The sequence below is a fragment of the Rutidosis leptorrhynchoides genome, chromosome 1, assembly GCF_046630445.1.
Source record: "Rutidosis leptorrhynchoides isolate AG116_Rl617_1_P2 chromosome 1, CSIRO_AGI_Rlap_v1, whole genome shotgun sequence".
NCBI lineage: Eukaryota > Viridiplantae > Streptophyta > Magnoliopsida > Asterales > Asteraceae > Rutidosis > Rutidosis leptorrhynchoides.
In genome coordinates, this window is record NC_092333.1 from 132,057,794 (window position 1) to 132,071,690 (window position 13,897).

Genomic DNA, 13,897 nt, shown 5'->3' on the forward strand with positions numbered 1-13,897 from the left:
AGTAATAATCATGCGTAACGATCCTACTCGTATCGCCGGATGTTGACTCTTTCGACTTAACACATCAGCGACCACATTCGCTTTACCCGGATGATAAAGTATTTCACAATCATAGTCTTTCACCACATCCATCCATCTACGTTGACGATAATTCAAATCTCGTTGATCAAAAAGATGTTTTAAGCTCTTGTGATCCGAACAAATCGTACACTTGACACAATACAAGTAATGGCGCCAAATTTTCAACGCATGAACAACCACCGCCAACTCAAGATCATGAGTCGGATATCTCATTTCGTGTTCCTTTAATTGTCGAGAGGCATACGCGATGACTTTACCTCATTGCATTAGAACACAACCGATCCCATTTAAGGGAGCATCACAATAAATCGTCATGTCTTCTACACCTTCCGGCAACACTAGAACCGGATCTTGACATAACTTCTCTTTTAGAAATTGGAAAGCAATTTCTTACTCGTTTTCCCAATTAAATCTATCGTTCTTTCTCGTTAACCTTGTCAAAGGAGAAGCGAGTTTGGAAAAGTCTTGGATAAACCGACGATAATAACTCTCCAATCCGAGAAAACTTCGGATTTCCGTAGGCATAGTCGGTTGTCCCCAACTCTTTACCGTCTCAATCTTCCCCGGATCTACTTGAATACCATCTTTGTTCACAATATGGCCAAGGAATTGAACTTCCCTTAGCCAAAATTCACATTTGGAGAATTTTGCATACAACTTCTCCTTTCGCAACATCTTCAACACACCACGCAAATGATGTTCATGTTCCTTCATACTTTTCGAATAGACAAGTATGTCGTCAATGAACACAATTACTGACTTGTCCAACATAGGTTGGCACACTCAGTTCATAAGATCCATGAATGCCGCCGGTGCATTCGTAAGACCAAAAGGCATAACTACAAACTCAAAATGCCCATAACGCGTTCGAAAGGCCGTTTTCTCAATATCTTCCTCACGGACCCGCATTTGGTGATAGCCGGACCGTAGGTCGATCTTAGAGAAATAAGTTGCACCTTGGAGGTGGTCAAACAAATCGTCAATCTGAGGTAATGGATAACGATTCTTTATCGTCACTTTATTCAACTCCCGATAATCGATGCACATCCGCATACTACCGTCCTTCTTTTTCACGAATAAAACCGGAGCGCCCCACGGCGAAGCACTCGGTCGAATAAAACCCTTCTCAAGCAACTCTTGGGTTTGATTTAACAACTCTTGCATTTCAGTCGGTGCTAAACGATAAGGAGTTTTAGCAATTGGAGTAGCCCCCGGAACCAACTCAATGCGAAATTCAACTTGTCTTTCCACCGGAACACCCGGTAATTCATCCGGAAAAACGTCTTCGAATTCACTAACCACTGGAATTTCACGAATGGATGGTAGCTCTTCACGAGTATCAACTACATGGGCAAGAAAAGCCATACCACCACTATCAAGAAAACGACATGCCCGTGCAAGAGTGCATATCGGCACAAGTCTTCTCCGTCTCTCGCCATGAATAATTAGTTCTCCCCCACTTGGGATCTTTACCCTAATAGACTTTTCATGGAATGCAATATCAGCTCTATAACGATCGAGCCAATCCATACCAACGACAACATCAAACTCACCCAAGGTCATCGAAATGAGATCGATTTTAAATGCTTCGGAACCGAACACAATATCACAATCATTACAAACATCAACCCCTAGCACCGTCTTACCATCCGCTATTTCAACTTCTACCGGATGACTTAACTTAGCTAGCGGCTTATTAAGTTTAGGCACAAATTTTGGAGAAACAAACGATAAATTAGCACCGCTATCAAATAGGATCCTTGCCGGATTAGAATTAACCATGAAAGTACCTGAGACAACTTCATTGGATTGCTTGGCCTCATCATTGGTCATCAAATAATTGCGATGCCTCGCCGTACCCGCCACCTTTTCTAACCGTTTAACATGATCGGTGTTCAAATTAGGACACTCCGGCCTTCGGTGCCCTTCTTTACCACAATTATAACAAGTGAGTTTGCTCGGCGCCTTGGTACAATCACGGGCCAAGTGCCCCCTTTGATTACAATTAAACACGTGGGTCCATAACTCAAAGAACCACCTTTCTTCACGCTATTAACACTTTCGGACCTTTCTTGCTCTTCTTGTTTGAAAAGTTCGAGTGACTCGAACCTTCAAATTTTCTCTTAGAGAAAGAGAAATCGCTTTTCTTTGGAACTTCCGGTTCGAAGACCCGGGCTAACTTAAACAATTCCTTAATAGACTTAGCCATTCCCCGAATAATCTTACGCTTTAACTCATCGCTCAGTGTACGATAAAAATCTAGCATCAACTTGTGATCATCGCTAACATACTCCGGGCAAAAACGAGTCTTTGCCAAAAAGGTCGACTTGAGGGTAACCAAGTCCATTGAACCTTGTAGCAAATTATGCAACTCGTCCCGGATTTTATCAAGGTCGGAAGGAGTTCGGTATTCTTCGAAAAATTCTTTTTTAAACTCTTCCCACGTCAAACTCATGCATTGCTCTTTACCATAAAACTTAATTTTATCGTCCCACCACAACTTGGCCTCTTCACGTAACATGCTAGAACCGTATCTCGTCTTTTTCTCGGGAGGACATTCTGCAGTACGGAAAGCCCCTTCGATGTCCGAGATCCAACACGTGCTTTTCAACGAATATCGTACCCCATTGAACATAGGAGGTTGAGCATCCTTGAAATTCTTGTAGTGGAAGTCTCGCCTTCCATAACCACCATTACCATCACGCCCTTCACCACGAGGATGAATGTTTCTAGCTTCTAATGCCTCATCGATCGCGACATTCATTCGCTTATTGATCATTTTGGCTACTTGCCCATCAACCGATTCTTGGAAAACCTTTCGGACATCGTCGAGAAATTCCGCTTTTAGCTTTTTAAAGATGGCCTCAACCTTGGTCGTGAGTTCAACGTCCTCGCTCGTGCCTCCCTCATTTGTATCGTGTCTATTTCTCATCTTCATTCTATAAAACAAAAAATATTAAAGAACGAACGATAAGACATGACACAAATACATATTCACCTCACCGCCCCATCTTGCTCAACAATCGTCGTACATCGGTTGTTTGACACGAATTGAACCCGTAACAATGGTAGCTAATCATTGTTACGCGAGCACGTCGCATTAACTCGCTAGTACAACGTCTATCTCGCTTGATGATTGCAAAACACAACACAAAACAATTAGCACATAGCTAGTCCACCTAAACCTAGGCACTAACAACTCCCCCCGGTCCGACCCGTCTCCTACAAGTCCCGCATAAAATGCATACTCAATAAAGTCTAAGTCTAGGCACCTATCTCAAGTCGCCTAAATCCCTTAGACCATGCTCTGATACCACTTGTAACGACCCAACCCTCGTTATACCAAAATACGACCCAATTTTTTTTTTTTGTTTCAATACATTTGGACGGCGTCCAGCATTCCAGACGGCGTCCAGCATTCTGGACGGCGTCCAGATCTGAAGTCCTGGACGGCGTCCAGCCTTTTGGGACGGCGTCCCAATGGTCTACCAGAAACTGATCCCCGTGCTCAATTTACATGAGCGGAAAACCCGCTTCCCGACACTTTCAAACGAAACCCTTTCTACAACATGTCAATATAAGTTAAACTAAGAGATTTCCACAATAAAATCGAGTTTTACAACTTCGGGCCCACATCAGCCGTTTTACGAGTTTCATTCAAAAATACAAGTTTCGACCGTACTAGTTTAATTTCCAAACTACGCTAGAGCATGGTGTTTGGGGTTAAACTACCCACATCTTGGCCAAACTTCAAAAGCTAAACATCCCAAAAGCGTCCCCTATCAAAACAAAGCGGGAGGCCACTAATCTAACCAAACACTCTTACCCTTGTCCACGCCGGTACCTAAAAAGAGTAAACAATGAGAGGGTAAACAAGGCTTAGTGAGTGCAATAGTTATACATATACATATATAACCTACTTACTTGCAACCACTTACACAATATCCTATACAAACTTGTAACTCAAATAGCATGTCATCATACTCGTAATACTAACAAGTTGTGCAATATCACAAAACCGCATTAGCATATACTCAACATAATATATATATATATATATATATATATATATATATATATATATATATATATATATATATATATATATATATATATATATATATATATATATATATAATATGCTAAACAATCAACAAACCCCCATATGGTTAACCATAAATGCTATGGTGCTACCGGCTCGATGGTTCACACCATACGCATTTGAGTCATACTCTTTTATAATGCTACCGGCTCGTGGTTCACACTTTGTTTTATAGTGCTACCGGCTCGATAGTTCACACTTGATGCTACCGGCTCGATGGTTCACATCATGATTTTCTAGTGCTACCGGCTCTTTGGTTCACACTTCGGCGCTACCGGCTCGATAGTTCACGCCTCATTTAATAGTGCTACCGGCTCGATGGTTCACACTTGACACTTGTCACATACATGTTATGGCACTACCGACTCGATGGTTCATACCATAACATTCACAAATAAATATGCCATATACACATACGTATAATTACTCCACTCGCCTTAACGTCTTCGGTGAGATGATCAAGCTCGCAACCTTCAACGCGACGTACCTATATATATATATATATATATATATATATATATATATATATATATATATATATATATATATATATATATATATATATATATATACATATAATCAATCACACCATCGAGTTGGTCAGCCAACTCACTCGCCATCCTAGTATCATTTTGACCCATTTCAAGGTCCACACCCCCATTTGGGTCACCACATACCCCAATAACACCCACTTACATAACATCTAGGTGTGCTAGTAGTTAACTAACCAAATTAGGTCTCACCAACACCAATTTACACTTTGAAATCCTAGGTTAGTCATCTTTGAGCCCTCATGACCCAATCTTACCCAAAAACCCCCAATTCACAAGCAAATGGGTTTTAAGTTCATTTCTAACCAAAACCCTAACCCTTAAACAATTAAAGTAAGGAAATCAAGGTTAAGACTTACCACCACAATCAAAACGTAGCTAGGAAGTAGATGAACAACTTTAAAACACGCACTTTGACCCGAAACGACCTTCTTCCTTCTCGATTTGAGCTTTCTCACACAAGGAAATTCTCTCTCTCTCTAAACTTGAAGTGAAAGAGGATAAGGTTGGTGGAAATGAAGTAAAGTTCTCCACCAAACTGGTCTTAGGGCCTTTAAGTCATCCCTCATGTGAAATTACCAAGATACCCCTTTAAAATATCTAAAAACAAGACAGCAAGCCCGCCAGTACATCTGGACGGCGTCCAAATTACTGGACAACGTCCAGCTCTTCACACTTGGACGTCGTCCCACCATTTTGGACGGCATCCCGATCAACGGGAAAATCAGGATCTTACACATTAGAACATTTGGTTGTGGAGTGTATGCTCTAGTTGCACCACCACAATGCACTATATGAGCCCTCAAAGGAGGATGAGGATATATATTGGATATAAAACATCTTCAATTATAAGATATATTGAACCCATAACGGGTGATGTTTTTACAACACGTTTTGCTGATTGTCTTTTTAATGAAAAATTGGTCCCTAGATTAGGGGGAGAAATGAAAAATAAATAAAATGATGTTTCATGGTGTGAACATCAATTAAGGTATCTTGATCTTCGCACAAAAGAATGTGAAACGAAAGTTCAAAAAAATAATACATATGCAAGAACTTGCAAATCGATTACGTGATGCATGTAAAGATACAAAAAGAGTGACTAAATCATATATAATAGCAGTAAATGCTCCAGCTCGAATTGAAATTCCAAAAGCTGGCAATAATGTCACTCTTGAGTCTTTGCCATGCATGAAACATGGAAGATCAATTGGTTCCGAAGATAAAATTCCTCGAAAAGAAAATCAGCTGATAATGAGGTAAAATAAAGTGTTCAAGAAGAACCAAATATCAATACTCCTTCTGCAAAGGATATTGATAATAAATACAGAAATTGCAATAAATTATGCAATATTATGGAACCGAAACGGAATGACAAATATTGATGAGAATTTTTCATATAATGACATCATGAATAAAGAAGATGATCTAGAACCAAAATTTGTCATTGAAGTCAAAATAGACATGACTGAGCTCAATTGAAAGGAGCAATACGAGTTGAATTAGAATCGCTCAATAAAAGAAAAGTTTTCAGATCAATCGTTATCACTTTTAAAGATGTGAAACGTATGGGATACAAATGAATTTTTATCCAAAAAAAATAAGAAATGAGAAAAATGAAGTTACAAGGTAAAACTAAGACTTGTAACTCAAGATTTCTCTCAACGACCGTGAATGAATTATGAGGAAAACATATCTTCCTGAAATGGATACAATTAGATACTTAATCAACCTGGTAGTTACTTAAATGCATCTCATGGATGTTGTTACTACTTATCTGTATGGATCACTTGATAGTGATATACATGAATATACCTGATGGGTTTAAGGTATCATAAGCATCTAATGCAAAATCCAAGGGAATGTATTCTATTAAATCACAAAGATTTTTATATGGGTTTATACAATCTGGGCGTATGTGGTATAACAGATTAAATGACTACTTGATAAGAAAAGGGTATACATATAAACTTATTTGCACGTGTGTTTTATAAAAACAATGTTCGGATATGTGATCATAGCTGTTTATATCAATTATCTTAAATAAAGAAATCTATGAAGCCATTCAACTTCTAAAGAAAGATTTTGAAATGAAAAAATCAAGTAATACGTTCATTTACATATTGAGCATATGACTAATGACTTACTTATACATCAAATAACTTATACCGAAAAGTTTTTAAAACATTTTAATATGGACAAGACAAAAACCATTAAGTACTCCTATGGTTGTTAGATCTCAATATTGATACTAATCCATTTCAACCTCTAGAGGATCATGAAGATCTTCTTGGTTCAGAAGTTCCATATTTTAGTGCAATTGAGGCTCTTATGTATCTTACAAATTATACAAGACTTGACATTTCTTTTGCAGTTAATTTGTTGACAAGGTTCAGCTCAGCCCCTACTGTGACGACCCGAAAATTTTCGACCAAATTTAAACTTAATCTTTATATGATTTCGACACGATAAGCAAAGTCTGTAATGTTGAGTCTCAAAAATTTTGAACTGTTTCATATATTCAATTGACCTTCTACTGCTTTCAACGATTCACGAACAATTACTATTAAATAAAGTTGTTATATATATACATATATATATATATATATACATTATTATTGTTATATGCATATTGTAATATATATTAAAATGTATAAAGATTTAATACTCAATAAAAGATATTATATATAATATATAATCATAAAAAATTTCTTGATTAATAATATCAATGTATTAATTTTAACTACAAATTTAAATAAAGTTATTATATTCGAATTATTATTACTTTAATTATTATTATTAATAATATTATTATTATTATTAATTGGTATTATTAATACTATATATTTATATTATATGAATTATATAAAGAATCATAAGTCAGAGAAATATACAGTTAATTTGTTATACATCATTGTCTAACTTTATCTTTGCACTATTTGTGATATTCGATCAACCAAACTAAATTACAAATTCTGTTTAGGGTCACTATCGATGTATTTGATTCTGCTCATCATTCCCCTGCTCGTGATTAGTTCTTGTCGACACACAACCATATAAATCAATCATCTCTTCTGGTTGATAATGCATTCGATTTTACCACCAAGAACACCCTGCACCACTTCACCTTCACCCTTACCATCATCTCCTTCACCATTCCCATCGGTTATAATCACCTACTACCCAAACCACCATCAACAAATCCTTTATGTATTTGAATCCGGGAAAAACCGCAGGTATCCTCACTCTGGAAAAACTAGCTGAGTTATCACCTTCCACGACAACCTACATCCGTCACCATGATCACCATGGCAACAACATCATCGTCACCCTCACAACCACTGCCGGTCACCACCACCATCACCAACGAATATTTTTTTTTTGTTTCATGTTTCTGACCAATAACACCCACGAACACCATCACAACTCACCGACACCACCATCTCCTTTACCTCTCTCTCCCCCTTCTCTCTCTCTCTCTATTTCTCATTGTGAAACTCATCATCACCAACCCATAATACTGCTGTTACTTCTGCTATTGTAACAGTCGAGATAAACCCATCATTATTGTTTATACTCGATACTGTTTCTGTACGAACTAGGATCACCACAACCACGGTTCCTGTTTCTATTTACTAGAACGAGATCAAAATCCCATTTCTATATAAAGATAATGAACAATGGTGATACATGTAGTAATGGTGATGAGCTGTTGAAACTATAGTAATGATTAAAGAACAAAGAATTATGGGCAATTGGGATTTAAATAACGTTAAAGTTAACAAGTGGAGAACCACTTTTGTCTTCCTTCAGTACCGAATCCTAAGCATATCATCAATGGCCATGTTCTATTTTTCATTATTGGACCGAATCCCATTATTTATGTAATTTAAAAACTAAGTCGACCCAAACATTCAATTGGGCTAAATATTATGCTTGTCAATTTCCTTCTACTGCTATATCGAGTTGTTGCTTTTCGGTGGACAACGAGCGTATGAATTATGATATGATGATGATGGTAATTATACTATGATGATGATGATAGAATTAATATGATGATGATGGTTACACGAATGATAGTGATGATGATTTGAGTACGCGTTTGATGATGATGAGATGATGTTGATGATGAAAGACGATGATGTTATGAAGATGAAGCAGTGATTTGAGCCGATACCTTTTTAGATTACTTGAACTAATTTCATTTGGGCTTATTTAATTAAACTTGGGCTCCTTTAAACTCTTCTAATGGTACTTTTATTATTGGGCCGTGTTTGTTGGTGTGATTGGGCCCGGATGCCGAATGAACTGCTGCTGTACTTCGATGCTATTATTTTTTTTTTTAAACGATACATCACAAGGATAATAGATATATGATAACGATTAAATTATGAAGAAGGAGGGGCGAAAAGAATGATTAAATAAATTTAGGATACAAAAGAAAACAGAAAAACAGATTTAGATAGATGGTTAAGGGGAGTGTTGAGTTGGCGAATGGTTGGAGGTTCGATCCTAGGCGCAGGGAGTTATTTTTGGAGCTTATTTTGAGGTAGACAACATAATTATTATTATTACTCCATTATTGTTATTATTATTACCAATATTATCATTATTAGGAATATATATAAATAGTAGCATGATTATTAAAATTATCTTTTTTAGTAAAATTATTATTAACATTATTATTATAACTTTTTATCATTATTATTATTATTATTATTATTATTATTATTATTATTATTATTATTATTATTATCATTATCGCCATTTAATTTCTGTTATTTATTTTACGCACTTTAAATATCGGGACACGTATACAAGGTTTTGACATATCATATCGACGCATCTATATATATTATTTGGAATAACCATAGACACTCTATATGCAGTAATACTGGAGTTAGCTATACAGGGTTGAGGTTGATTCTACAATAATATATATAGTTTGAGTTGTGATCGAGTCTGAGACATGTACACGGGTCACGATACGAATTAATTAATTCGAATATTATATATTAAACTATATATGAATTATTGGACTGTTAACTGTGGACTATCGACTGTGGACTAATAACACTGGACAATTAAAATGAATTTAAATATTGATTATAACATATGAAACTAAACATTTCTTCAAGTTTGCCACTTGATTTCATCTTAAACCTCATTGTATCTTGACGATTACAATCTGCGTTCAAACCTTTCATGAATTTTTGAAAACACCTCAATCGAGAGGATGAACCAACCGCACTTCATCTACGGAAGGAAAGATTTATGCATATAGTTATACATCTGAAAACACTCGGAACCTGAGCAAACGTTTAACACGTATCTATGCTAACTCCTTTGACATTATTATTATCGAAAATAACTTTACAATCTCTTTCCAAATTAGCCAATTTTGTCACAGCTCCAGCAAATCAACTTCGATTTTCATTCGGATTGGCCTTATTATAGCCTTGATATATGAGTATGCCTTTCGTCATCGTTACCGGAGAACTATTTATATCCCATCACATTAGCAGTAAAGTTACCAGCAACTTCATTACTCATTGACTTAAGTCTCTCAGAAAAATCATTATATTCGTTCATTAGAACCCTATCATATACTCATCCGCACCTTATAACGAGAATTGCCATACCAATTATCGAAAATTAGCAATTATTGTTTTGAATCTCGCAGCGTTTCTACATCAAAAGTTATATATACATATAACATTTATCTCTTAGAATTATGATCTCTCATTCTAAAACTCTGAACAACACTGTAGTCTACAAATCACTTCTTTGAATTTTGAGAAAGCTGATAAGCATCGAAAACTGATGATGACTTTAACAGTCAAAAGTATGATGATAAAGAATGAAGTGTTGGAAACGCTCAATAGAAAATTTAGTACTGAAAAACAGATTGAGCAAACCATGAAGGGGACCAAGGCCAAATACAAAGACCATACCATATATTCAAAGAAACCAGGTAATTCTGGATCCGATGAAATCTTCAACGAATATCTTTCTCCGTACTCATGTTAAAATCTTGCGGAAAATCTTTCTTCATCAACAATCAAACTTAGAAATTCCAAAATATCATCATAAATATCTTCGATATTTCTGAAGATATTTTCATAAATATCCTCGTCCGAAATTATTTATCTCTTCATGCTATCTATATTACATCATAAAGGAAAATACTTTAGTTTCTAAATTTATTTAAAATTCGAGTTTGAATTATGAATGTTTTTGAAGTAGTGTTGGGAATTGATGCATGAGTTAGTATAATATAATGACACTTGATCAACGTGATTATATTACAGTAAGTCATGCTAAGTTTCTAATGGAACATGATGATTCACAGATTATAACGTCATCATGTGCCATGTCACACGACTCTTACATTCTACCAAATCTTTACACATATCAAGAACATATCTTCCTGATAGTTCCATCTGTTCTTTTGAATTCTGGTAATTTAACCAATCAAGATTGTGCTATTACCATTTCTTTCTTAGAACATTAACTCTGTTCATTCCGAAATTCATATCTACTAATTCTGGACCATTATTAGTTTGACTTAAAGTCGGGAAGAGAAGACAAAAGTATGGAACTCCAAAATAGAAAGGAAATATGAATTGAAGTATATAAAAGATGAGAAGTTGTGAAAATAAGGAAACGAAGAGAGTAGATTTATAGTGAAATGTCCGACAGAGCAATCGTAACAGGATATCGCATTTAATCAAAGCGGATCCTAATTTCCTTAATTCCAGAAGAATAAAATCTTATACGAAGATTTTCTCTAAATCCCTTGAATTCCGAAATCAACCGTGACCACGTCACCGGTTAAGTCAAATCTTCATTTACTCATTTTCACTCTTTTGTGATAGTTTCATTCGTACTCTTCGAATAATCGAATTATTTCATCCTTATTACTCAATGGTAATAAAACTCTATTTATCAGCTTATATGAGTCATGAAAACATACTTATTATTATTCATGACCATCCCACTCAAATTTCGGGACGAAATTTCTTTAACGGGTAGGTACTGTGACGACCCGAAAATTTTCGACCAAATTTAAACTTAATCTTTATATGATTTTGACACGATAAGCAAAGTCTGTAATGTTGAGTCTCAAAAATTTTGAACTGTTTCATATATTCAATTGACCTTCTACTGCTTTCGACGATTCACGAACAATTAATATTAAATAAAGTTGTTATATATATATATACATATATATATATATACATAATTATTGTTATATGCATATTGTAATATATATTAAAATGTATAGAGATTTAATACTCAATAAAAGATATTATATATAATATATAATCATAAAAAATTTCTTGACTAATAATATCAATGTATTAAATTTAACTACAAATTTAAATAAAGTTATTATATTTGAATTATTATTACTTTAATTATTATTATTAATAATAATAATATTATTATTAATTGGTATTATTAATACTATATATTTATATTATATTAATTATATAAAGAATCATAAGTCATAGAAATATACAGTTAATTTGTTATACATCATTGTCCAACTTTATCTTTGCACTATTTGTGATATTCGATCAACCAAACTAAATTACAAATTCTGTTTAGGGTCACTATAGATGTATTTGATTCTTCTCATCATTCCCCTGCTCGTGATTAGTTCTTGTCGACACACAACCATATAAATCAATCATCTCTTCTGGTTGATAATGCATTCGATTTTACCACCAAGAACACCCTGCACCACTTCATCTTCACCCTTACCATCATCTCCTTCACCATTCCCATCGGTTATAATCACCTACTACCCAAACCACCATCAACAAATCCTTTATGTATTTGAATCTGGGAAAAACCGATGGTATCCTCACTCTGGACAAACTAGCTGAGTTATCACCTTCCAAGACAACCTAGATCCGTCACCATGATCACCATGGCAACAACATCATCGTCACCCTCACAACCATTGCCGATCACCACCACTATTACCAACGAATATTTTTTTTTTGTGTTTCATGTTTCTGACCAATAACGCCCACGAACACCATCACAACTCACCGTCACCACCATCTCCTTTACCTCTCTCTCTCTCTCTCCCTTCTCTCTCTCTCTCTCTCTATATATATTTCTCATTGTGAAACTCATCATCACCAACCCATAATACTGCTGTTACTTCTGCTATTGTAACAGTCGATATAAACCCATCATTGTTGTTGATACTCGATACTGTTTCTGTACGAACTAGGATCACCACAACCACGGTTCCTGTTTTTGTTTACTAGAATGAGATCAAAATCCCGTTTCTATATAAAGATAATGAACAATGGTGATACATGTAGTAATGGTGATGAGCTGTTGAAAGTATAGTAATGATTAAAGAACAAAGAATTATGGGCAATTGGGATTTAAATAACGTTAAAGTTAACAAGTGGAGAACCATTTTTGTCTTCCTTCAGTACCGAATCCTAAGTATATCATCAATGGCCATGTTCTATTTTTCATTATTGGACCGAAGCCCATTATTTATGTACTTTAAAAACTAAGTCGACCCAAACATTCAATTGGGCTAACTATTGTGCTTGTCGATTTCCTTCTACTGCTATATCGAGTTGTTGCTTTTCGGTGGACAACGAGCGTTTGAATTATGATATGATGATTATGGTAATTATACTATGATGATGATGATAGAATTAATATGATGATGATGGTTACACGAATGATAGTGATGATGATTTGAGTACGCGTTTGATGATGATGAGATGATGTTGATGATGAAAGACGATGATGTTATGAAGATGAAGCAGTGATTTGAGCCGATACCTTTTTAGATTACTTGAACTAATTTCATTTGGGCTTATTTAATTAAACTTGGGCTCCTTTAAACTCTTCTAATTGGACTTTTATTATTGGGCCGTGTTTGTTGGTGTGATTGGGCCTGGATGCCGAATGAACTGCTGCTGTACTTCGATGCTATTATTTTTTTTTTTTTAAACGATACATCACAAGGATAATAGATATATGATAACGATTAAATTATGAAGAAGGAGGGGCGAAAAGAATGATTAAATAAATTTAGGATACAAAAGAAAACAGAAAAACAGATTTAGATAGATGGTTAAGGGGAGTGTTGAGTTGGCGAATGGTTGGAGGTTCGATC